The 26464-nt window shown below is 46.2% G+C and overlaps 1 protein-coding gene and 1 long non-coding RNA gene across 3 annotated transcripts in view; one reads left to right on the top strand and one right to left on the bottom strand.

Annotated features, from left to right (window-relative positions):
• The window catches only part of LOC148144853 (uncharacterized), a 31817-nt gene extending 8009 nt beyond the window's left edge, over positions 1-23808 (bottom strand). Inside the window, exons 1-2 of one of the 2 annotated variants that reach the window (XR_015751643.1) lie at positions 23681-23808; positions 15317-15421 (exon numbers count right to left, since the gene is read on the bottom strand). This is a non-coding gene — a long non-coding RNA (uncharacterized LOC148144853). The other variant, XR_015751642.1, reaches the window with a different exon arrangement.
• The window catches only part of LOC148144852 (uncharacterized), a 152977-nt gene that overhangs the window by 73859 nt on the left and 52654 nt on the right, over positions 1-26464 (top strand). The gene's annotated exons all lie outside the window — the stretch shown is intronic.

The following is a 26464-nucleotide window of genomic DNA, read 5'->3' as shown; positions in this document are numbered from 1 at the left end:
AGGAAAGAGAATTTAGATAAATGAAAGACAGAGCATCTCAACGGTCAATTACTTACTCCCATTCCTATTTCTGATGATCTTACTACACAGCAAGTTGTGTTTTCCAAACATTAATTTTATTTCCATTGTTTAAAATCAAATATTTAAGATGAACAGTTTGTTTTTCCACACTTGGACACACTGTGACCCACAACACTGTAAATATCATAAACCCGCTCATGAGATATCATAGGAACAATTCATAAACTAGATTTGTCACTGAGATACTAGAAAGGAGAAAAATTCCCAACATGTGCAGGATGCTAATGAAAAGTTAGCAACCTGAAATGGTAACAGGAGCAAGTGAACAGTCCCAATCAGGAAACTCATATTCTGACATCCACTACAGTACCTTGCTTTCCTTTTCAGTTTAATGATCCATAATTGAATCTGACTCCAACATCCTCTCTGGCAGACAGTTCCAGAGGTCAAAGTATTTTCAATCATTAACGAAGTAAGTTTTGGATCCATCCCAAAGACATTGAACGTAGAAAAATACAGTGCAGTACAGGCCCTTTGGCCCTCGATGTTGCGCCGATCCAACCCCTCCTAACCTACACTAGCCCACTATCCTCCATATGCCTATCCAATGCCCGTTTAAATGCCCATAAAGAGGGAGAGTCCACCACTGCTACTAGCAGGGCATTCCATGAACTCACGACTCACTGAGTAAAGAACCTACCCCTAACATCTGTCCTATACCTACCACCCCTTAATTTAAAGCTATGCCCCCTCGTAATAGCTGACTCCATACGTGGAAAAAGGTTCTCATGGTCAACCCTATCTAAACCCCTAATCATCTTGTACACCTCTATCAAGTCACTCCTAAACCTTCTTTTCTGCAATGAAAACAGCCCCAAGTGCCTCAGCCTTTCCTCATACGAACTTCCTACCATACCAGGCAACATCCTGGTAAACCTCCTTTGCACCCGTTCCAGTGCCTCCACATCCTTCCTATAGTATGGCGACCAAAACTGCACAAAACTGCGACCGCACCAGAGTCTTATACATCTGCAACATGACCTCAGGACTCCGGAACTCAATTCCTCTACCAATAAAAGCCAGTACGCCATATGCCTTCTTCACAGCACTATTTACCTGGATGGCAACTTTCAGAGATCTGTGTACATGGACACCAAGATCCCTCTGCTCATCCACACTACCAAGTATCCAACCATTAGCCCAGTACCCCATCTTCTTGTTACTCTTACTAAAGTGAATCACTTCACACTTACCCACATTGAACTCCATTTGCCACTTTTCTTCCCAGCTCTGCAGCTTATCGATATCCCGCTGTAACCTGCCACATCCTTCCTCACTGTCAACAACTCCACCAACTTTCGTATCATCCGCAAACTTGCTCACCCAACCTTCTAGCCCCTCCTCCAGGTCATTTATAAAAATGACAAACAGCAATGGTCCCAAAACAGATCCTTGCGGAACACCGCTAGTAACTGCACTCCAAGATGAACCTTTTCCATCAACTACTACCCTCTGTCTTCTTCGAGCCAGCCAATTCCTAATCCAAACCTCCAACTCACCCTCAATGCCATACCTCCGTATTTTTTGCAGTAGCCTACCATGGGGAACCTTATCAAACGCCTTACTAAAATCCATATACACCACATCTACGGCTTTAGCCTCGTCCACCTCCTTATTCACCTTCTCAAAGAATTCAATAAGGTTTGTGAGGCACGACCTACCCTTCACAAAACCATGCTGACTATCCTTGATCACATTATTCCTATCCAGATGTTCATAAATCCTATCCCTTACAATTCTCTCTAAGACTTTTGCCCACAACAGAAGTGAGACTCGCCGGCCTATAGTTACTAGGGTTATCCCTACTCCCCTTCTTGAACAAGGGAACCACATTTGCTATCCTCCAGTCTTCTGGCACTATTCCTGTAGACACTGAGGACATAAAAATCAAGGCCAATGGCTCTGCAATCTCCTCCCTTGCTTCCCAGAGAATCCTAGGATAAATGCCATCAGGCCCAGGGGACTTATCTAATTTCACCCTTTCCAGGATTTCCAACACCTCTTCCCTACATACCTCAAAGCCATCCATTCTAATTAATTGTGACTCAGTATTCACATCGGCAATAATGTCCTGTTCCTGAGTGAATACTGACGAAAAGTATTCATTCAGTGTCTTCCCCAATCTCTTCAGCCTCCACACGCAACTTCCCACTACTATCCTTGACTGGACCTATTCCTACTCTAGTCATTCTTTTATTCCTGACATACCTATAGAAAGACTTTGGGTTTTCCCTAATCCTACCAACTAAGAACTTTTCATGTCCCCTCCTTGCTGCTTTTAGCTCTCTCTTCAGATCCTTCCTGGCTACCTTATAACTATCAATCGCCCCAACTGAACCTTCACACCTCATCTTTACATAGGCCGCCCTCTTCCCTTTAACAAGGGATTCCAATTCCTTATTAAACCACGGTTCCCTCACACGACCCTTTCCTCTCTGCCTGACAGGTACATACTTATCAAGAACACTCAATAGTTGCTCCTTGAACAAGCTCCACATATCAATTGCGCCCTTCCCTTGAAGCCTACTTTTCCAAGCCACGCATCCTAAGTCGTGCCTCACCATATCATAATTTCTCTGCCCTCAGCTAAAACTCTTGCCCTGCAGTGCACACTTATCCCTCTCCATCACTAGAGTAAAAGTCACCGAATTGTGGTCACTGTCCCCAAAGTGCTCACCTACCTCCAATTCTAACACCTGGCCTGGTTCGTTACCCAGAACCAAATCCAGTATGGCCTCACCTCTTGTTGGCCTGTCTACATATTGTGTCAGGAAACCCTCCTGCACACATTGGACAAACACCAACCCATCTAACGAACTCGAGCTATAGCTTTCCCAGTCAATATCTGGAAAGTTAAAGTCCCCCATAACAACCACCCTATTACTTTCACTCTTCTCCTGAATCAATCCTTTCTTCTACGTCTCTAGGACTATTAGGAGGCCTGTAGAAAACTCCTAACAGGGTGACCTCACCTTTCCTATTCCTAACCTCAGCCCAAACTACCTCAGATGGCGAGTCTTCATCCATCGTCCTTTCCACCGCTGTAATACTATCTTTGACAAGCAATGCCACACCTCCCCCTCTTTTACCCCCACCTCTGACCCTACTAAAACATTTAAACCCTGGAACCTGCAACAGCCAATCCTGTCCCTGTTCTACCCATGTCTCCGTAATAGCCACAACATCGAAATCCCAGGTACCAATCCATGCTGCAAGTTCACCTACTTTATTTCATATACTTCTTGCATTGAAGTATACACACTTCAAGCCACTTTCCTGTTTACAGGCACCCTCCTTTGAGATTGATGCCATGTTCCTAACCTCCCTACACTCCAGGTCCTGCACCCTAAAGCTACAGTCTAGGTTCCCATGCCCCTGTAGAATTAGTTTAAACCCCCCTGAAGAGCACTAGCAAACCTTCCCCCAAGGATACTGGTGCCCCTCAGGTTCAGGTGTAGACCATCCTGTTTATAGAGGTCCCACCTTCCCCAGAAAGAACCCCAGTTATCCAGATACCGGAATCCCTCCCTCCTGCACCATCCCTGTAGCCACGCATTTAACTGTTCTCTCTCCTTATTCCTCGACTCTCTATCACGTGGCACGGGTAACAAACCAGAGACAACAACTCTGTTTGTTCTAACTCTGAGCTTCCAACCTAGCTCCCTGAAAGCCTGCCTAACATCCTCAACCCTCTTCCTACCTATGTCGTTTGTGCCAATGTGGACCACGACTTCAGGCTGCTCCCCCTCCCCCTGAAGGACCCGGAAAACACGATCAGAGACGTCACGTACCCTTGCACCTGGGAGGCAACATACCAAACGTGAGTCTCTCTCGCCCCCACAGAACCGCCTATCTGTGCCCCGAACTATTGCTCTGCTCTTCTCCACCCTTCCCTTCTGAGCAACGGGGACAGGCTCTATGCCAGAGGCCTGAACCCCATTGCTTACCCCTGGTAAGTCGCCCCCCCCCACAAGTATCCAAAATGGTATACTTGTTCTTGAGGGGAACGGCCGCAGGGGTCCCTGCACTGGCTGCTTCTTCCCTGTCCCCCTCACTGTCACCCATCTGTTTGCAATCTTTGGAGTTACTACTTCCCTAAAGCTCCGATCTATGACCCCCTCTGCCTCCCGAATGATCCTAAGTTCATCCAACTCCAGCTCCAGTTCCCTAACATGGTCTTGGAGGAGCTGGAGATGGGTGCACTTCCTGCAAGAGTAATCAGCAGGGACGACCATGGCATCCCTCACCTCAAACATGTTGCAAGAGGAACATTGCACTGCCTTCACTGCCATCCCTCTAAAAGTAACCTTTTAAAAACAAACTAGGTCCAAGAATAGAACAAGCAAAATGCAGCACTTACCTACTTACCACAACGGTTCTTATTATTAGGTTAGGCACCTCTGTAGTGCCTCGGGTTCCTCTCCTGCATGCTTTTATAGGGAAAGAAACCTACCCAGGTAAGCTTACGCTACACCAACTTCCAGATCCGCTTCGCGCTTTTTAAAAAAAACTTTCAAATTTAAACCGTTAAACAAACGTCACCGAGCCTTCAAGCAGCCCCTGCCAAACAGCCCTTACCTGCTCCGCTGACACTTCTATAAGAGGTGTTGGCTGGACCCAGACACTACGGCGGGCAGTGTTCATTACTCATGTGTATTCTCTCCCCCACCCGCCTTAAACTAATCACCTGGGTTGTGAGTCGATTGTGCTGGCATTCTGATGGCCCCAGGCAGTGTCTGTATCTGCTCTGCTGTTTCTCTCCATATTGTGATCCAGCGGCCATCTTGTGTGTCAAGTTGGCCAACTGATGGCTCAGTTGCCATCTTATGTATCTGTGTGCCTAGTAACACCCTGCCCTTCCCCACCTCTCCGCTACGCCCACTCTCTCTTCCCCACTCAATCTATCAACCCCACTCATTCTCTCTCTCTACCCCCACCCTCTGACTGCCATTTTCTCTCTCTCTCTGTCCCCCATCCTTTTGGTCTCTATTCTCCCCAGCCCCCATCACACCCGTCCTTTCTCAAGCCTCGAACCATCTTTGACCGCTGTATCAAGCCCTTCAAAGAACAGAGAGAGAGAGAGAGAGAGATAATGGATAGTAATGACTCTACCTGGGAGTTGGGAGGGGTGAGAAATGGCTGATCTTCAAAATTGAGAATACCTAAAATGATTTTTGCAAGGTTTGTAGTCAGGTTGAGGTTTAGGGTGTAGGTTTGCTCGCTGGGCTGTAGGTTTGATATCCAGACGTTTCATCACCTGGCTAGGTAACATCATCAGTGGCGACCTCCAAGTGAAGCGAAGCTGTGTCTCCTGCTTTCTATTTATATCTTTCTCCTGGATGGGGTTCCTGGGGTATGTGGTGATGTCATTTCCTGTTCGTTTTCTGAGGGGTTGATAGATGGCATGTAGATCTATGTGTTTGTTTATGGTGTTGTGCTTGGAGTGCCAGGCCTCGTAGCCCATACATGGATGAAAAAAAACATCATTTCGACTGGGACAACACATCTATCCTGGGGCAGGCTAAGCAAAGACTTGCCAGAGAATTCCTAGAGGCCTGGCACTCCAACCTCAACGCCATAAACAAACACATAGACTGAGATACCATCTATCAGCCTCTCAGAAAACGAACAGGAAATGACATCACCACAAACCCCAGGAACCCCATCCAGGAGAAAGAAATAAATAGAAAGCAGGAGACAACAGCTTCGCTTCACTTGGCGTCGCCACTGAAGATGTTACCTAGCCAGGTGATGAAACGTCTGGATATCAAACCTACACCCTAAACCTAAAATGATATCTTCAGAAACATCGTTAAAGCCAGAAAGCGTGTTCAAGTTTTTTAAAAGAGCTGCTGAAATCTGTCTGATTCTTTCACTGAAATAAACGCAGTCAGGCCACCGCTCAGGACAGGCTGGAAGGGGTGAATGGGCGAAAATGAGCACTGCAGATGCAGGAGATTAGAGTCAAGATTAGAGTGGTGCTGGAAAAGCACAGCCGGTCAAGCAGCATTCGAGGCTTTTGCCTGAAACATCGATTTTCCTGCTCCTTGGATGCTGCCTGACCTGCTGTGATTTTCAACACCACTCTGATCTTGACTGTAAGGGGTGAATGGCCTAGTCCTAGTCTTGTGAAGTTGGTTCCAACTACCTAGAAATAGCGTCACAGAGCACAGAAACATACCCTTCGGTCTATGCCGACCAGATATCCTGAATTAATCTAGTGACCCATTTGCCAGCATTTGGCCCCTTATCCCTCTGAATCTGTCCTATTCATATCCCCATCCAGATGCATTTTAAATATTATCATTGTACTGGCCTCCACCACTTCCTCTGGCTGACCCCCACCAGCGTTCTGTGCAAAAAGGTTGCCCCTCAGAAATCTTTCCCCTCTCACCCTAAACCCACGCCCTCCAGTTCTGGACTCGCGCAACGTGGGGAAAAGACATACAAAAGTTGAGCAGCCAGACAGAATGCAAAAACAATACAATGTCGAATCACAGGGAAAAACAAATTGTAGCTCGACCCCTTTTTTGTCGTATTGGCATTTGGACTCTTAAAATCTGACAGGAACACCAGCATCCCTAGTGAGCATACTGCGCATGTTTCCCGGTGTCAGTAACGCAGTGCACATGCCCACCGGTGTCAGCTAAACACTGGGCATGCTCATCGCTTTCCGCAAAAAATGGCGCACGACCTTCCTTTGATGGTCCAATAGGGAACCGTGGAGGACCAAAACAAAACTGGTCCTCCTGCCAATCAGAGCCACCCCATTGTCTGAATGTGGAAGTTGGACCATGAATTTCTGAAGCTGCTACTCCTGCTCCTCTTTCTGAATCAACATTGAGCTTCACCCAGACTGCAAATTCTTTCCTCTGTCTAAGATCTGTGAGTACAGCACTCTCTTTTCTCGCCACCTTTGCCATTTCTATTTCTTTCCGGAGTTCAATTGTTGACTTACAGCAACTGAAAGGAAAGGGATTGAACCCAGGGAGGGGATGGACTATGGAAAAGTGATCGAGGTCTGTGTCTCAATTGGCAAAATAGACAGACAGGAGGCTGGAAGGGCACAGCAAATCAGGCAGCATCACGAGGTGTAGAAGTCGATATTTCGGGTGTAACCCTTCTTCAGGACTGGGGATGGGTGCCGGGACCGGGGGCTAAAGTGGGGATAGGTGAAGAATCGGTCAGATTAATCATTGGGTGGAAGAAATCAGGTTGGTGGCAGGAAGGAGTGGTAGTGAGGGGCATGGGGCTGAGAAGGGAGTCGGGTGATAGAAAGGGAGGTTATTTGAAATTGGAGAACTCGATGTTGGGTCCTGCAGGCTGTAGTCTGCCCGGGCGGAAGATGGGGTGTTGTTCCCTAATTTGCGGTTTGGTTCGTTGTGGCAATAGAGGAAGCCTATGATGTTCTTGTCAGAAAGGGAGTGGGAAGGGGAATTAAAATCGATGGTGACTGGGAGGTCTGGTCAGCCTCTGCGGACCCAGCTGTGATGCTCGCCAATCCGTTCCCCAAGTTTATGCTCAGTCTCCCGGAAGTCGAGAAGACCACAATTTACAAACACGTGGCAAATGCAGTATCTCAATGTGAAGTTATAGTCTTTGCTATGAAACAAAAAAGCAGGAAGGAGATGTATTGTTTAAATGGTGATACTTTGGGATGTGGAGAAAGTGAGAACTGCAGATGTTGGAGATTAGAGTCAAAGTGTGGTGCTGAAAAAGGTGGTAAGTCAGGCAGCATCTGAGGACCAGGAGAGTCGACATTTCAGTCCCGAGCACTTCATCAGGAATGATGTGTGGATGGACAAAGGGTCTGATTCGGTTCTATATAACTCTAATCATCTTCAGTGAGAGCAGAAATGTGATTGTGAAGGCTGGAGTTTCAGAGCAGCTTTCAAAGATGCTTTGCCCTTAATGTGGATGGACGAAGGGTCTGTTTCTGTGCTGTATGACTCTAATCATCTTCGGTGAGAGCAGAAGTGTTTCTGAGGACTTTTCAAAGATGTTTTGCCCTTAATGGGAGTAGAAGGTACAATGAAATCTTGCATTTGTGAGACAGCAACTGAGTGAGTGAGTAAATCCGAGGTTTTGGTGCAAAGTGGGAATTCATTGCACTGTGAGGATGAAACTCTACTTATTGAGTCATTTCTGCTGGTGAATGAAACCAGGCTCAAGATTAGGAGGAGTAAATTTAGGACAGAGATGAGGAGGAACTGCTTTTCCTGGAGTGTAGTGTATCTATGGAATTCTCTGCCCCAGGAAGCAGTAGAGGCAGCTTCATTAAGTATATTCAAGACACAATTGGATGGGTTTTTGAAATGGTAGGGGAATTAAGGGTAGTTGGGACAATGCAGGGAGGAGGATCTCAGATGGTGAATAGATTAGCCATGATCTTAATTGGATTTTTGAACAAGAGGAAGGCATGAAAATGGTTTCAAGACCAGTTTAGAACAGTTACAGAGCCAGAGAGCACAAACAGACCCTTCAATCCAACTAGACCATGCTGACTGTGTTCACAAACTAAACTAGTCCCACCTGCCCCATTCTCCCCGTAACCTTTGATCCCCTTGATACTCAAGAACCTATCTGTCTCAGTTTTAAATATCCTCAGTGACCTGGCATGCACAGCCTTCTGTGGAAATAGATTCCACAGATTCACCGCTCTCTGGCTGAAGAAGTTTCTCTGTTCTAAAAGGTCTTCCCTTTACTCGAAGGCTGTGCCCTCTGGCCCGAGTCTGTCCTACCAATGGAAACATCTTCGCAATGTCCACTCTGTCCGGGCTTTGAAGATTATGTATGTTTCAATTAGACACCCCCCCCCCCCCCCCCACCGAGTGCGGGCCTGTTAATCAGCATGAACCAGACCCTTCAGGATGAGGTACAGCAGGGATTAGGGTCAGCAAAGTGAGAATGGAGGGAGTGTGTGTGGGATGGAGATTTTCAGCTTCTAGGGAATGAGAGAGAAAAGTGAGTTCGCTATAAATTAGAATTGATCGGATGGGCCAAAGAGTGGTAGATGGAATTTAATTTGGAGAAATGTGAGTTGTTGCATTTTGGTCAAGCAATCCAGGCAGGACTGACACAGTTAAGGGGAATGTTGCAGAACAAAGAGTCCTTGGAGTGCAGGTTCCATAGTTCTCAGGTAGACAGGATAGCCTTTGTTGGTCAGAGCATTGAGTAGATGAGTTGGGAGGTCATGTTGTGGCTGTCCAGGATGTTGGTTAAGCCACTTTTGGAATACTGCAGTTAGTTCTGGTCTCCCTGCTGTAGGAAAGATGTTATGAAACTTTGAAAGGGGTCAGAAAAGAATAGGCCAGGGGCATTTTCCATGGAGCATCAGAGGCTAAGGGGTAAACTTATAGACCTTTGTAAGGGCCATGGATAGAGGGGAAACCCTAAGGTCTTTTCCCCAGGGTATGGCAGTCCAAAACTAGAAGGCATATGTTTGAGGTGAGAGTGGAATGATTTAAGAGATTGGAGGGGGAACCACTTCAGAGGGTGGTGCATGTATGGAACGAACTGCCAGAGGAAGTGGTAGAGGCTGGCACAATTACAACATTTAAAAGGCATGTGGATGTCTGTCTGTTCTCAGCTCTGCTGGATGTCTGTTGAAGCTCTGAAACCCCCTTCTACACCTTCTGGGTTAAACAAACATTCAGTCAATCAAGCCTCAATCCACAATCTCCCAGCCAGTCAACAATCCAGGCACAGTGTAGTCACAGCAGGGAATCAGCTGCCCTGAGTGCGGGAAGGCCTTTACCCAGGCCTCGGCACCAGTGGGTCCACACGGGGGAGAGGCCCTTCAGCTGCCCCGAGTGCAGAAAGACATTCCGTGAATCCTCCAACCTGTTGAGGCACCAACGGGTCCACACAGGGGAAGAGGCCCTTCAGCTGCCCAGAGTGCGGGTAGGCCTTTACCCAGGCTTCCTTCTTGCTGATCCACCAGCGGGTCCACACGGGGAAAGAGGCCGTTCCCCTACACAGTGTGGGGGTAGGCCTTTTTCCAGGCCTCTGCCCTGCTGAGGCACCGGTGAGTCCACGCAGGGGAGATGCCTTCAACTGCTCCTCCCACCTGCGGAGCCACCAGCGGGATCATGTGGCATTGCAGGGGGATTGAAAGAATGACGGCCAAGTGCCTTTATTAACTGGACTATCAACCCAGTTCCAGTGGCTCCCGAGTTCGATTCCCACCGCGACAGATGGTGGAATTCGAATTTGGCCAGAAATCTGGAGTTCAGAAACTAACGGTGAAACCATTGTCGGTGGGGTGGGGGTGGAAGAAAACCCCCATCTGATTCACTCAGTTCTTTTTTAGGGAAGACTTGAGCAGTTATTAGAGCAGTCGTCCCAGCTGCATCCTTTACCCGGTCTGGCCTACACATGACTCCAGCCCCACAACAGTCTGGTGGACTCTACGCTGCTCATCCAACTTGATTGGAATACAGGTTGAAATTGCAGAGTGAGGCAATACTTCCTCCAGGTGAAGGCTGTACCAAGGATGCAGCTACAAAGGGACGACTCAGTGGTGACCAATAATGAAGAAAGTGAGGGGTTGCACTTTGACCTTGAGCTATTTTTTAAAAATTGCTACTTTTTCTACGCCTTTCTGCTGGGAGATTCTGAAGCTGTAACAAAGTTGGGTCACAATAAAGATTACCTGAACTTCACACTGAGCTCAGACTCTCACTGAGAGCTTTAAACTGCAACAGGTTTTTGTTTCAAAACTGCTCATTTTACATGTGAAAGTGAGAACTGCTGATGCTGGAGATCAGAGTCAAGATTAGAGTGGTGCTAGCAAAGCACTGCAGGTCAGGCAGCATGCGAGGACCAGGGAAATTGACATTTCGGGCAAAAGCCCTTCCTCAGGTTTTTGCCAGAAACATTGATGTTCCTGCTCCTCAGATGCTGCCTGACCTGCTGTGCTCATTTCTGACAGTCTCCTGTACTATGTTTCCAATCTTGTGTATCGGTTGCAGCAGTGAATGAGTAGCCAGCATTGTAAGAAATTGTAAAATTTTCAGGAGCGCAATGTCATCAGCATTGTAGTTTCCTGGCAGCGCTGAGAAGTGTGTGCTTGGTTCACGAGACATGATGTGGAGGTGCCGGTGTTGGACTGGGGTGGATAAAGTTAAAACTCAACACCAGGTTATCGTCCAACTGGCTTATTTGAGAGCACGAGCTTCTTCATTGGGTGTTTGTGGAACAGGATCATAAGACACAACCACCTGATGAAAGAGCAGTGCTCCAAATGCTAATGCTTACAAATGAGCCTGTTAGAGTATCACCTGGTATTGTGTGAAATTTAACTTCGCACACCCCAGTCCAACAGCGGCATCTCCAAATCAGGTACATAGTTCTTTGAAAGTTGCATCATTGGGAAACAGGGTAGTGAAAGAGGCCAGTCAGGAGCCCTGGAGGACCGGAAGGTGACTGGTCCTCCTGCCAATCAGAGCCTTCCTATTGTCTGAATGCAGACGTTGGAACATGAGCTTCGGAAGCTGCTGCTGCTCTCTCTGAATGAAGATTGAGTTTGCTCCAGACTGTAACCTCCTTATTCTGTCAACCATCTGAGTGTATGGTACTCTCTTCACAACTCCTTTTCCATGTTTTTCATTCTGGGCTTCAATTTACGACTTGCAGCAACCGAAAGGAAAGGGAATGAATTCACTGAGCGGACAGAATCAGGAAAAGTTTGTTTCTAAACAGAGTGTTTCATGTGTGGAGTGAATGTAAAGAGGAAGTGGTGGATCCACATTCAGATGCAACGTTTAAAAGACATTTGGATAAGTATATGAAGAGGCACGGTGCGGAGGGATATGGGCCAAACACTGGCAAGTGGCACCAGTTTAGTTTGAGAACGTAGGCAGCATGGAATAGTTGGACTGAAGGGTCCGTTACTGTGCTGTCTAACGTAACTGTTCTGTCGTGGTCTTAAAACCATTTTCTTGCCTTCCACCTTCAACGTGGATACTGTACCTGCATCCAACACATAAACCATTCAAAATAAAAAAACACCTCCTGCGCACAAAGAAATCCACACTTTATTGTTCAAAAATCAGATGAACTCAGCCTTGAATATATTCAATGACCCCCTAACTGCAGGAAGACATCCCCACTTCTAATCCCAGTTCAGCTTGCCAATATACCACTTGCCTTGCTGCACCTGTCTGACAACTGGCATTGACTGATGTAAAAGGATGCTGCTAATCAAAGCACTGATCACACGGTGGTCTGGTGTCAGCTCGGGTTTGAGGCCCTGATTTCTCTGTCCTGTGTTGATCCTCCTGTTCCCACAGACTAAGATGTCGGTCTGTTCTCAGCTCTGCTGGATTTCTGTTAAAGCTTTGACCCCGCCTTTTATAACTTCTGGAACGATAAAATATTCAATCAAGACCCAACCCACAATCTCCCAGCCTGTCAACCATCCTGATACAAAGCAGGGAATCAAACAAGAAAAAATGAAACAAAAAGCATAAATAGGCGCATGTGCTTAATGTTTGTTCATGAGGAAATAAACCAGGAATAGGGGTCTCTCAGGAATCTTACAGTGCCCTACTTGAGGAATTCTGTCACCCTTACATCTATTAGTACCCAGCTATGAATTACAACATTTACACCAACAGGAATAAAGCATCTGCTATCAAATAGACAGAGATATACAGCACGGACATAGACTTTTTCCTCTATCTCATGCACACATGATAGATCATCCATGGTGGGAGTTTGTCTTTGTAGCATGATGTTTGCAAATACATTCTACTTTGCTCAAAGACTGCACAATCTGCAGGCAGTCAATACATGTAATATATTGTAAATTCCACTTTGAAAATAGATAATGGGCCCACTACCTTTTGGATGTGAGCATAAGTGGTGTAGTAAGTAAGTTTGCTGATGACACCAAAATTGGAGGTGTAGTGGACAACAAAGGAGGTTACCTCAGATTACAATGGGATCTTGATCAGATGGGCCAATGGGCTGAGAAGTGGCAAGTGGAATCTAATTTAGGTAAATGTGAGGTGCTGCATTTTGGGAAAGCAAATCTTAGAAGGACTTGTACACTTAATGGTAAGGTCCGAGGGAGTGTTGCTGAACAAAAAGACCTTGGAGTGCAGGTTCACAGCTCTATGAAAGTGGAGTCGCAGGTCAATAGGATAGTGCAGATGGCATTTGGTATGCTTTCCTTTATTGGTCAGAGTATTGAGTACAGGAGTTGGGAGGTCATGTTACAGCTGTACAGTTGGAATATTGCATGCAATTCTGGTTTCCTTCCTATCAGAAAGCCCTATGCAATGTTTGTTTTTGTTTAGCGGGCGGCACGGTGGCATAGTGGTTAGCACTGCTGCCTCACAGCTCCAGAGACCTGGGTTCAATTCCCGCCTCAGGCGACTGACTGTGTGGAGTTTGCACGTTCTCCCCGTGTCTGCGTGGGTTTCCTCCGGGTGCTCTGGTTTCCTCCCACAGTCCAAAGATGTGCAGGTCAGGTGAATTGGCCATGCTAAATTGCCCGTAGTGTTAGGTAAAGGGTAAATGTAGGGGGTATGGGTGGGTTGCGCTTCGGCGGGGCGGTGTGGACTTGTTGGACCAAAGGGCCTGTTTCCACATTGTAAGTAATCTAATTAATGATTGCTGCAACCTATTCTAAAATATGAAAGACTTAACAATCCAGGTTTGTTCAATATATCAGTTCAGTGGCAGGGCACTGTAATGTTTTCCTATCAATTCTGTGCCATATGATCTTATTGTCCACAATCACCTGATGAAGAAGCAGTGCTCCGAAGCTCGTGTTCCAAATAAACTGTCGGACTTAGCCTGGTGTTGTGAGATTTTTAACTTTGTCCAGGTTCAGATAGTGCCCAGGGATGTGCAGGTTAGGTGCATTAGTCAGGGGTAAATGTTGAGCAATAGGGGAATTATGTGGGTGGGTTACCTTTCGGAGGATCGGTGTGTAGTCTTTGGGCCAGTTGGCATGCTCCCACACTGTGGGGAGTCTCGGAAGGGGAAGGGATTTTTGTAAACTGTGCAAGGCAATGCAGGCTTAGTGTGGGGGCCTGCTGTTGGCCTTGTCCCGCCCTTTGCTCCTCTCCCCTGTTGTGGAGTTGTCTAAAAAACAGCTACTCTTTCTCTGCCCTTTTTGCTGGGGAGGGGGGAGGGGGATCTGAAGCTGTAACCATGTTGGGACACAAAATAAAAGGTAACCAGAACGTACTGCTGGGCTCAGGCTCTCATCGAAAGCTCCAAGCGGTTTTTGTTTTAAAGCTGCTCATTTCTTGCAGCCTTCTGCACTAAGTTTCCAATGTTGTGTATTAGATGGAGCAGTGAATGAGTAGCTGGTTTCGTTAGATACTATCAATTTTTCAGGAGTGCATCGTTTCATCGGCAGTTTACTGGCAGCACTGGGAAGTATGGGCTGTGTTCACTAGAAACGAGGTGGAGGTGCTGCTGTTGGACTAGGTTGGACACGGTTTAAAAATCACAACACCAGGTTATAGTCCAACAGGTTTATTCGGAAGCACCAGCTTTCGGAGTGCTGCTCCTTCATCGGGTAACTGTGGAGCAGGATCATAAGACACAGAGTTAAGAGCAAAAGATCAATGTCATGCAACTGATGATATATTGACAAACGTAGATTGCTGTTAAATCTTTTAGAATGGGTTGCAGGTTTTAGTTCATTAATGTGTACATCGCAGTACTACTATTAAGTCATATTCTCAAGATCACTTAAGGTCTTTTTAAAAAACAGGTGACATCTCAGTCCAGACAATGCATGAAAGGTGTGAGAGTATCCCAATCTTAAATCGGACTGGTTCTATTTCCAAACTAGGAATTTATAAAATATTACATGGATTGACTACCTGCATATTGTGCGTTTTGTGCAAAATTGAATATATCTGCAAATATAATTCTGCAAATGCACCACATTGTTATATGTATGTGTGCAGCATGAGAGTGCGTGTAAGAGAGTATGTGTGCACATGCTTGGTAAAGTGAGTGTGATGGAGGAGAAGCCTGTGAAAGGGTGTGTGTGTTTTGGGGGGGGGGGGCGTGTATGTGTGTATGTCTGAGAGAGAACAGGTGTATAGATAAAAGGTGAGGGGTTGCATTTTGCCAAAATAAGGAAGGGCAGGGCTTGTACAGAGGGATATGGTGGGGGGCGGGGGGGGGGGGTTCAGATATATACTTCTTTGAAAGTTGCATCACTGGTTGGAAGGAAGCTTCAGAAGGCATTCAGCACACTTACCTTAATTGTTCACACCATTGAATAAAGGAGCTGGGACATAATGTTGAAGTTGTACAGGATGTTGGTGAAGCCACTTGTAGAGTACTGAGAACGCTTCTGGTGGCCCTGTAATAGGAAGAATTCTATTAGAAAGGGTTCAGTAAAGATTTACCAGGATGTTGCCAGGACTGGAGGGTTTGAGTTGTAAGGAGAGGCTGAGACACTCTTCACTGGAGCACAGGAGGTTGAGGGGTGACCTCATTTGAGATTTATAAAATCATGAGGGTTCTTGGGAAGATGAACATCAAACACAGCGAGCAGCGTGCGTGGTTATGTCGAGTGACAGGGGAAGAAATTGTGGCATTTGGACACTTTAAATCCATCAGGAACAGCATCTCCATCGAGCATATTGCGCATGTCAGGTGAGGTGCCGGAAGACTGGAGGTTGGCTAACGTGGTGCCACTGTTTAAGAAGGGTGGTAAGGACAAGCTAGGGAACTATAGACCAGTGAGCCTGACATCGGTGGCGGGCACGTTGTTGAAGGGAGTCCTGAGGGACAGGTGGTACATGTGTTTGGAAAGGCAAGGACTGATTAGGGATAGTCAACATGGCTTTTTGTGTGGGAAATCATGTCTCAAATTTTGAGTTTTTTGAGGAAGTAAAGAGGATTGAGGAGGGCAGAGCGGTAGATGTGATCCATATAGACTTCAGTAAGGCGTTCAACAAGGTTCCCCATGGGAGACTGATTAGCAAGATTAGATCTCATGGAATACAGGGAGAACTAGCCATTTGGATACAGAACTGGCTGAAAGGTAGAAGACAGAGGGTGGTGATGGAGGGTTGTTTTTCAGACTGGAGGCCTGTGACCAGTGGAGTGCCAGAAGGATCGGTGCTGGGCCCTCTACATTTTGTCATTTACATTAATGATTTGGATGCGAGCATAAGAGGTACAGTTAGTAAGTTTGCAGATGATACCAAAATTGGAGGTGCAGTGGACAGTGAAGAGGGTTACCTCAGATTACAACAGGATCTTGACCAGATTGGCCAATGGGCTGAGAAGTGGCAGATGGAGTTTAATTCAGATAAATGTGAAGTGCTGCATTTTGGGAAAGCAAATCTTAGCAGGACTTATACACTTAATGGTAAGGTCCTAGGGAGTGTTGCTGAACGAAGACACCTCAGAGTGCAGGTTCATATCTCCTTGAAACTGGCGTCGCAGATAGATAGAACTGTAAAGGTGGTGTTTGGTATGCTTTCCTTTATTGGTCAGAGTATTGAGTACAGAAGTTGGGAGGTCATGTGGCGGTTGTACAGGACATTGGTTAGGCCACTGTTGCAATATTGTGTGTAATTCTGGTCTCCTTCCTATTGGAAAGATTTTGTGAAACTTGAAAGAGTTCAGAAAAGATTCACAAGGATGTTGCCAGGGTTGGAGGATTTGAGGTATAGGGAGAGGCTAAACAGATTGGGGCTATTTTCCCTGGAGCGTCGGAAGCTGAGATCTACAAAGGGGCATGGATAGGATAGATAGACAAAGTCTTTTCCCTGGGGTGGGGGAGTCCAGAAGTCAAGGGTATAGGTTTAGGGTGAGAGGGGAAAGATATAAAAGAGACCTACTGGGAAACTTTTTCACACAGAAAGTGATACGTGTATGGAATGAGCTGCCAGAGGAAGTGGTGGAGGCTGGTACAATTGTAACATTTAAGAGGCATTTGGATGGGTACATGAATAGGAAGGGTTTGGAGGGATATGGGCCAAATGCTGGCAGGTGGGACTAGATTGGGATGGGATATCTGGTCGGCATGGACGGGTTGGACCGAAGGGTCTGTTTCCATGCTGGTTCAGCAAAAGCCATTCATGTTCTTCGCTGTCTGCAAAAATGGCGCAAATCCTTCTTCAAATGGACCAATGAGAAGCCAATTGTTGACTTGCAGCAACTGAAGAAAGTGAGTGAATCCAGGGAGGGGACAGAGTCGGGAAACGTTGGTCCAGGTCTGTATCTCAATTGGCAAACACATGGCAAATGCAGTCCCACAGTGTGAAGTTAGAGCCTCAGTTACGAACAAATAACTGCTGAAAGGAGGTACGTTGTTTAAATGGTGACATATTGGGATGCGGAGAAAGTGAGGACTGCAGATGCTGGAGATGACAGTTGAAAAGTGTGGCACTGGAAAAGCACAGCAGATCAGACAGCATCCGAGAAGCAGGAGAATCAACGTTTCAGGCATGAGCCCTTCCTCAGGAATGATGTGTGGATGTAAAAAGTGGCCTCAGCATCCTTCCACACCAGTCACTGCCAGTTGTCAGACGGGTGCAGCAAGCAATCAGCAAGGCAAGTGGTATATTAGCAAGAGGAAATGAGTTCAGAAGTCTCTGCAGTTAGGGGGTCATTGAATATATTCAAGGCTGAGTTCGTCTGATTTTAGAACAAGAAAGAAGTGGATGTTTCTGGGGGAAGGCAAGTAAAATGATTTTAAGGCCAGTACAGAATAGTTAAAGGGTCATACAGCACAGAAACAGACCCTTCAGCCCAACTAGTCCATGCTGACTATATTCACAAACTAAACTAGTCCCACCTACCTGTGTTTGGCCCATATCCCCCTGAACCTTTCCTATTCATGTACTTATCCAAATGTCTTTTAAATGTTGTTACACAACCAGCATCCACTATTTCCTCTGGACATTTATTCCACACACAAACCACTCTGTTTACAAAAAAGGTGCTCCTCATCTCTTATTAAAATCTTTCTCCTCTCACCTTAATTTGCGGCCTAATCTTGAAATGACACATGCCGTTCACCTTATCTATGCCCCTCATGGTTTGGAAACCTCTATAAAGAGAACAAAGAACCCTACAGCACAGGAACAGGCCCTTCAGCCCTCCAAGGCTATGCTGATCGAGATTCTCTATCTAAACCTGCCGCCTATTTTCTAAGGATCTGTATCCCTTTGCTCCCTGCCGATTCATGTATCTGTCTAGATACATCTTAAATGACGCTATCGATCCCAGCCCTACTGACTCCACTGCATGAGGCACCCACCACCCTCTGCGTAAAGAACTTTCCATGTAGATCTCCCTCAAACCTTTCCCCTCTCTCTTTGAACTCGTGACTCCTAGTAATTAAGTCTTCCCCTATGGGGGAAAAAAAAATTCTTCCTATCCACCCCTGTCTACATGCCTCATGGTTTTATAGGCCTCAATCAAGACCCCTCCTCAACCTCCTTATTTCCAATGAAAATAATCCTAATCTACTCAACCTCTCCTCATAGTTAGCGCTCTCCATAACAGGCAACATCCTGGTGAACCTCCTCTGCACCCTCTCCAAAGCATCCACATCCTTTGGGAAATCTGGCGACCGGAATTGTACAGCAGTATTCCAAATGTGGCCGAACCAAAATCTTATATAACTTTAACATGACCTGCCAGCTCTTGTACTCAATACTCCGTCCGATGATGGAAAGCATGTTGTATGCTGCCTTAACCACTCTACTGACAGACATTGCCATCTTCAGAGAACAATAGATCTGAAAACCCAGATCTCTCTGTACATCAATTTCCCCCAGGACCTTCCCATTTAATGTATAGTTTGCTCTCGAATTGCACCTTCCAAAATGCATCACCTCGCATTTGTCTGGATTAAACTCAATTTCTCTTCCCAACTCTCCAATCTATATTCTACTGTATCATCTGACAGTCCCCTTCACTATCTGATATTCCATCAATCTGAGCGTCATCTGCAAACTTGCTAACGAGGCACCCGACACCTTCACCTTTCAACCTCCTGTGCTCCAGTGAAAAAAGTCCCAGCCTAACCTTCAATCGGTGTGAATTCTGTCTGGGTCCCAATGTCGAGTCAGCCTGACATTTTGGATAGAAAAGCTCTGCATTTAAATTACGTTCTTGAGAAAGTTACTGAAAACAGGTCCTGGGATTAACATACCAAAGAACAGAACCCCATTCTAAAAGATGGAAGATTTAATCTAAATTGTTTTATGTATCACATCTCCATGACACTGGACTCCATTGGCTATAAATTCTGTGATCATGATCTTATTCTCCACAATCACCTGATAAAAGAGCAGAACTCCAAAAGCTAGTGCTTTCATGTTATGGCAGTAGCGGGAGGTGTGGGCTGTATTCACTAGAAACAATGAAGCAGTTAGATACCACACATTTGAGGGGGAAGGGTGTATTACATGACCTCCCAACTCCTATACTGAATGCTCTGAGCAATGAAGGAAAGCAAACCAAACGCCTTCTTCACTATTCTATCCACCTGAAACTCCACTTTCAAGGAACTATGAACCTGCACTCCAAGGTCTCTTTATTCTGCAACATTCCCCTAACTGCATCAGTCCTGCCTGGATTGCTTGACCAAAATGCAAACCTCAGACTTCTCTAAATTAAACTCCAACTGACACTCCTCGGCTCATCAGCCGATCCCAAAAATTCTAATTTATAGTGAACTCTCTTTCCTCTATTATTCCCTAGAAGCGGAAAATCTCCATCCCACACTCTCTCCGTCCGTTTTCACTTTGTTGAAAGTGGAAGAATGGGATTGAGAAACTGATCAGCGATGATTGAATGGAATGAGCAGACCTGGTGGTCTAATTTCTGCTCCTATGTCTTGTGGTCTCTTGCTGTCCTGGACACCGTGAGAGAGAATTGGGACCAGCATTGATCCGATCATGACTGGATATGGATCTACCTGCATCTAGGTGGATGGGCTGGGACTTTTTCACTGGAGCATAGGAGGTGGAGATGTGACCTTATCAAGGTTTATAAAATCATGAGGGGAGAGATGAGGTGAATGACAGGTGTCCTTCCCCTAGGCTGGGGGTTTCAAGATGAGGGAGCAAATTTTGAATGTGAGAGGAGAAAGAGATTTTAAAAAGACTTGAAGGGCACAATATTTTTTATATACAGAGTGTGGTTCACGTGTGGACTGAATATCCAGAGGAAGTGGTGGGTGCAGGTACAGTTACAAGGTTTAAAAGACATTTGGATAATTACATGATTAGGAAATGTTCAGAAGGGTATGGGACAAAACACTGGCAGGTGGGACTGGTTTAGCTGGTGAACATAGTCAGCATGGACTAGTTGGACTGAAGGGTCTGTTTCTGTGTTGTATGGTTCTGTAACTCGGTTCTGTACTTGTCTCAAGACCATTTTCTTGCCTTCCCCTCTCACATAAAAATCAGATGAACTCAGCCTTGAATATATTCAATGACCTGAAAATGTGTTGCTGGAACAGCGCAGCAGGTCAGGCAGCATCCAGGGAACAGGAGAATCGACATTTCAGGCATAAGCCCTTCTTTAGGAATCAAACGTCAATTCTCCTGTTCCCTGGATGCTGCCTGACCTGCTGCGCTGTTCCAGCAACACATTTTCAGCTCTGATCTCCAGCATCGGCAGACCTCACTATCTCCTCGAATATTCAATGATCCCCCAACTCCAGGAAGACATCCCCGCTTCTGAACTTAATTCCTCTTGCTAATACACCACTTGCCTTGCTCATTGCCTGCTGCACCTGTCTGACAACTGGCACAGATGGACACTGATGCCCCCTGAACATCCACGTATCATTCTTGATGAAGGGCTTGCGCCCAAAACCTTGACTGTCCTACTGCTCGGATGCTGCTTGACCTACTGTGCTTTTCCAGCACCACACTTTTTGACTCTAATCTCCAGCATTTCCAGTCCTCACTTTCTCCACATCCCAATATATCACCATTTAAACAATATACCTTTCTACTTTTTTTCACAGCAAAGGCTGTAACTTTACGTTGGGGTACTGTATTTGCCAACTGTGGCCTTCTCTACATCGGGGAGCACGAGCATAAACTTGGGGAACGGTTCGCCGAGCATCGCAGCAAGGTCTGCAGAGGCCGACCGGACCTCCCAGTCACCACCCATTTTCATTCCCCTTCCCACTCCCTTTCTGACATGACCATTTTTGGCCCTATCCATTGCCACAACAAACTAAAGTGCAAATTGGAGGAACAACATCTCATCTTCCACCTGAGCAGTCCACAGCCCGAAGGACTCAACAGTGAGTTCTCCAATTTCAAATAACCTCCCTTCCGAGCCCCTGCCCCTCCACCTCCTTGCCACCAACTAGGTTCCTTCCTCACATTCACCAACCAGGTCGTACCCTCTACCTATTTACACCTATCCCCACTTCATCACCCTGCCCTCAGCATACCCTTGTTCTGCAGCTCTCCCTATACTCACCCCCAGTCCTGAACAAGGGTTACACCCGAAACGTCGACTTCTCCACCTCCTGATACTGCCTGGCTTGCTGCATTCTTCCAGACTCCTGCTTGTCTGATTTGCCAATTGAGACACAGGCATAGACTTAACTTTTCCAGAGTCTATCCCCTCGCTGGATTCATTCCCATTCCTTTCAGTTGCTCCAAGTCAACAATTGAACCCCAGAATGAAACGTAAATGGAAAAGGGGGTGAGAAAAGAGAGTACTGTACTCACAGATGTTGGACAGAGGAAGGAAGTTGCAGTCTGAGGTGAAGCTCAATCTTCATTCAGTGTGAGAGGAGGAGCAGGACCTTAAGAAGCTCATGGTCCACCTTCCGCATTCAGACAATAGGGGAGCTCCAATTGGCATGAGGACAACTCTCCTTCTGGTCCTCCAGTGCTCCTTATTTGTCCATCAAAAGTAGGTCTCGCCCCTTTTCTGCCGACAGCGAGGAACATGCCCAATGTTTTGGTGACACCGGCAAACATGTGCCCTGCTTGTTGACACTGAGGAGTGTACACAATATGCTCTGTAGCAATGCTGATGTTATTGACAAATTTTAAGTGTCCATATGCCTCAGAAAACAAAAAGGATTAGAGCCATAATTTGTTTTACACTATGTGCCTCGATATTTTATTGCTTTTGCATTTGTCTGGCTGCTCAATGTTTTTATGTCTTTTCCTCAGTGTTGGGGTGAAGTTCACAACTAGAGGGCATAGGTTTAGGGCGAGAGCAGAAAGATATAAAAGGTACCTAAGGGGCAACGTTTCCATGCAGAGGGTGGTGCATGTATGGAATGAACTGCCAGAGGAAGTCGTGGAAGCCGGTATAATTACAGCATTTAAAAGGCATCTGGATGGGTCTATGAATAGGAAAGGTTTAGAGGGATATGAGCCAAGTGCTGACAAATGTGACTAGATTAATTTAGGATATTTGGCTGGCATGGACAGGTTGGACCAAATGGGTCTGTTTCCGTGCTGTACATCTCTATGACTCTAAATAATAAAAAGTATATTTTCCAAGTAACAAACTATACCCAGTTAAAAATCAAACACCAGGTTATAGTCCAACAGGTTTAATTGGAAGCACACTAGCTTTCGGAGCGATGCTACTTCATCAGCTGATTAAACCTGTTGGACTATAACCTGGTGTTGTGTGATTTTTAACTTTGTACATCCCTGTCCAACACTGGCATCTCCAAATCATAACTATACCCATATTAACAAGGTTTAGTACACCACACACTTGCATTCTCAACAGATCCTGCCCCTTCAATGCCTGAGGAACATATACATGCTGGTGCATAATCTCCTTCACTAGTATTTACACACTACCCTCAGCAATTGCACAAGTAACAGCATAGGGCAAACAGCACAAGGATTAAACACACAGTGAGGGGCAAACAGCACAAGGATTAAACACACACAGAGGGGGAAACAGCACAAGGATTAAACACACAGTGAGGGGGAAACAGCACAAGGATTAAACACACAGTGAGGGGGAAACAGCACAAGGATTAAACACACAGTGAGGGGGAAACAGCACAAGGATTAAACACACAGTGAGGGGGAAACAGCACAAGGATTAAACACACAGTGAGGGGGAAACAGCACAAGGATTAAACACACAGTGAGGGGGAAACAGCACAAGGATTAAACACACAGTGAGGGGGAAACAGCACAAGGATTAAACACACAGTGAGGGGGAAACAGCACAAGGATTAAACACACAGTGAGGGGTAAACAGCACAAGGATTAAACACACAGTGAGGGGCAAACAGCACAAGGATTAAACACACAGTGAGGGGGAAACAGCACAAGGATTAAACACACACAGAGGGGGAAAACAGCACAAGGATTAAACACACAGTGAGGGGGAAATAGCACAAGCGCCAGTAAAAGCAGATGGAAAGTGAGTGTAAAATGTCACTATGACAGGACAGGCCCCACATTCCTTCCCCTCCGTCCCCCCACAACCTGCCTCACCTTTCACCTCCCGGGCCCAGTACCTTCCAGGTGGCCCCATAGTTGACACAGGGGCCGCCCCACGACCAGTAGAACTCCACCACCCAGGCGGCCGACGAGTTCCCAAACAGGCCCTTAACCCCATCCGCCTCCAGAATGCTCACCGGCTCCTGCCTGCTGTACAGCCGGCCGGTGTGGCCGTGACACAGCAGCTGCACCAGGAAGGCGGCGGTGCCCAGTGACGGGTGTCTGCCCCGGGCCGCACGGCGCCATTTTCCTAACGGCCGCCCTCCCGCCGCTTCCCCGCTCGAGCGACTTCTCCTCCCAACCGCCTTCGCCCCCGCGTGACGTCTGCACGGGGGGAGGATCGGCGGGGCCGGGGGAGCCTCACCGTCACCAAGCAACAGCCACCTCGCGCTACAACTGCTCATTCACAAAAACAAACTCTCCTGTCTCGCTCTGCAGCTGCAGGGGGGACACTGCCACGTTTCCAGGAGCCCTGTCTACATTGGGAAAGCTCACGGCTCAATTTAAACAGATATTCCGACATCTAACGGAACGGCGTCATATCTAAAGGGGGCAATCTGCATTTTAAAGGGACATGGACATTTTAACGGGTATTTCTGCAAATAAAGAGGTTTAAATGGACGAGATTACATTTCAAAGGGATGTGGGCACATTCAAAGGGATATCATAATATGTAAAGTGATGCAGTTATATCTATACGAATCTACATTTCTAAGAGACGTTGCCCTATTTATAAGTAGAGACAATAGGTGTGAATTCTGTCTGTGTCCCAATGTTGAGTCAGACTGACATTTTTCTTAGAAAAGCTCTGCATTTAAATTACATTCTTGAGAAGCTAAGTTTTAGATTCGGGTGTAGGCTAGGGAGAATTGGCTGTGCTAAGTTATCCATAGTGACCAGGGATGTACAGGTTAGGGTGGCTTGGCCAAGGGAAATACGCAGTAAGTGGTTGGGTATGGGTGGGATACTGTTCAGAGGGCCAGATTGAAATAGATGGGCTGAATGGTCTGCTTCCACATTGTCGGAATTCGATGACCCTCCCCACCAAAGGAGCATTTTATCTGCATCTATCCTGTCAAGCCCCTTTCAGAATTCTACTGGTTTCAAGAAAGGTATACAGCACAGAACCAGACACTTCGGTCCAATTCGTCCATGCCGACCAGGATTCCAAACTAAACCAGTCCCACTTGCCTGCATTTGGCCCATATCCCTCTAAACCTTTCTATTCATGTACCCATCCAAATGCTGTTTCAACGTTGTCACTGTACCTGCATCTACCACATCCTCAGCAAGTTCATTCCACATGCAAATCACCCTCTTTCAAAATGTTGCCCCTCCGGTTCCTTTTAAATCTCTCTCCTCACATTTAAAAAAAATGCCCCCTAGCTTTGAGCACGCCGACGCTAATCAAGAGCCCTTTGTTATTCACCTTACCTCCAATCCTCATGATTTTATCAATCTCAATGAGGTCACCCCCCCAACTTCCTGTGCTCCAGTGAATAAAGTCCCAGCCTCTCCTTCTAACTCAAACCCTCCAGTCCTAACAACATCCTGGTAAATCTTTATTAAACCCTCTCTAATAGTATTCTTCCTATTACAGGGCCAACAGAACTGTACTGTGTACTCTGAAAGTGGCCTCACCAACATCCCTGTACAACCTCAACATGATGTCCCAACCCCTATACTCAATGGTGTGAACAATGAAGGCAATGTTGCGAAATGCCACCTTAACCACCCTGTCTAGCAGTGATGCAACTTCCAAAGAACTATGTACCTGAACACCATCCCCGCCCCCCCCCCCCCCCCCCCCCCCCCATGTCTGCCTGTTCTATAGCACGACTCATGGCCCGACCATTATTTGTACAACCCCTTGCTTTTATTAAGCCTCTCTCTCACACACATACTCTATCTCTCAGACAGACAGATACACACCCCTCAACACTCTATCACACTCACAGGCTCATACTCCATCACACTCTCACTTTCCCAAGCATGCACACACACACATGGACAAACTCAGATACACACACACTACTCTTTGGGGTGAAATTGTATTGGCAGAATTATATTTGCAGATACATTCAATTTTGTTCAAAAAGCACACAATCTTCAGGCAGTCAATGCATCTAATATTTTACAAATTCCGACTTTGGAAACAGAACCTGTCTGATTCAAGATTGGAATACCAACAGACTCAAATTTCACACCTTTAATTCATTGTCTGAGCGGAGATGTCTTTTTTTAAAAAAAACCTTAAGTCATCTCAAGAACATTGTTACATATTAATGAACCAAAGCCCGCACCCATTCTAAGAGATGAAGACTATCTAAGTTTATTCAATCTATTCTTTCAGTTGCATGACACTGATCTTTTGACATAAGTTCTGTGTCTTATGATGCTGTTCCATGAGGCTTTTGTGTTTGTGTAGATGAGGCAAGATGGAACAGATGAGGCGATGGAGAATTACAAATCACCTCGGAAGGATTTAAAGAGAGAGTTAAGAAGAGCAAAGAGAGGACACGAGCAGTCTTTAGCAAATAGAATAAAGGAGAACGCTCAAGCTTTCTATAGATATGTGAGGAATAAAAGGATGATTAGGGTAGGAATAGGGCCAGTCAGAGGCAGAAGTGAGAAGTTGAGCATGCACCCTGTAGAGTTTGGAGAGGTGCTAAATGAACATTTCTTATCGGAGTTAACTCAGGAAAAGAATGAGGTACGAGATATTAGACTCGAAAGGATCGAGGTTAGTTCCACACAGGTGTTATCAATTTGAGAAGGAGTGAAAGTAGACAAGTCCCCTGGGCTGGATGGGATTTATCTGAGGATTCTCTGGGAAGCTAGGGAGGAGATAGCAGAACCTTTGGCCTTGATCTTTGAGTCGTCATTGTCTACAGGTTTAGTACCAGAGGACTGGAGGATTG

Source organism: Chiloscyllium plagiosum, unplaced genomic scaffold, assembly GCF_037043375.1.
Source record: "Chiloscyllium plagiosum isolate Xiang-an unplaced genomic scaffold, Cpla_swu_hap1 HiC_scaffold_27, whole genome shotgun sequence".
In the NCBI taxonomy this organism is placed as follows: domain Eukaryota; kingdom Metazoa; phylum Chordata; class Chondrichthyes; order Orectolobiformes; family Hemiscylliidae; genus Chiloscyllium; species Chiloscyllium plagiosum.
This window is presented reverse-complemented; position numbering and strand designations above follow the sequence as displayed.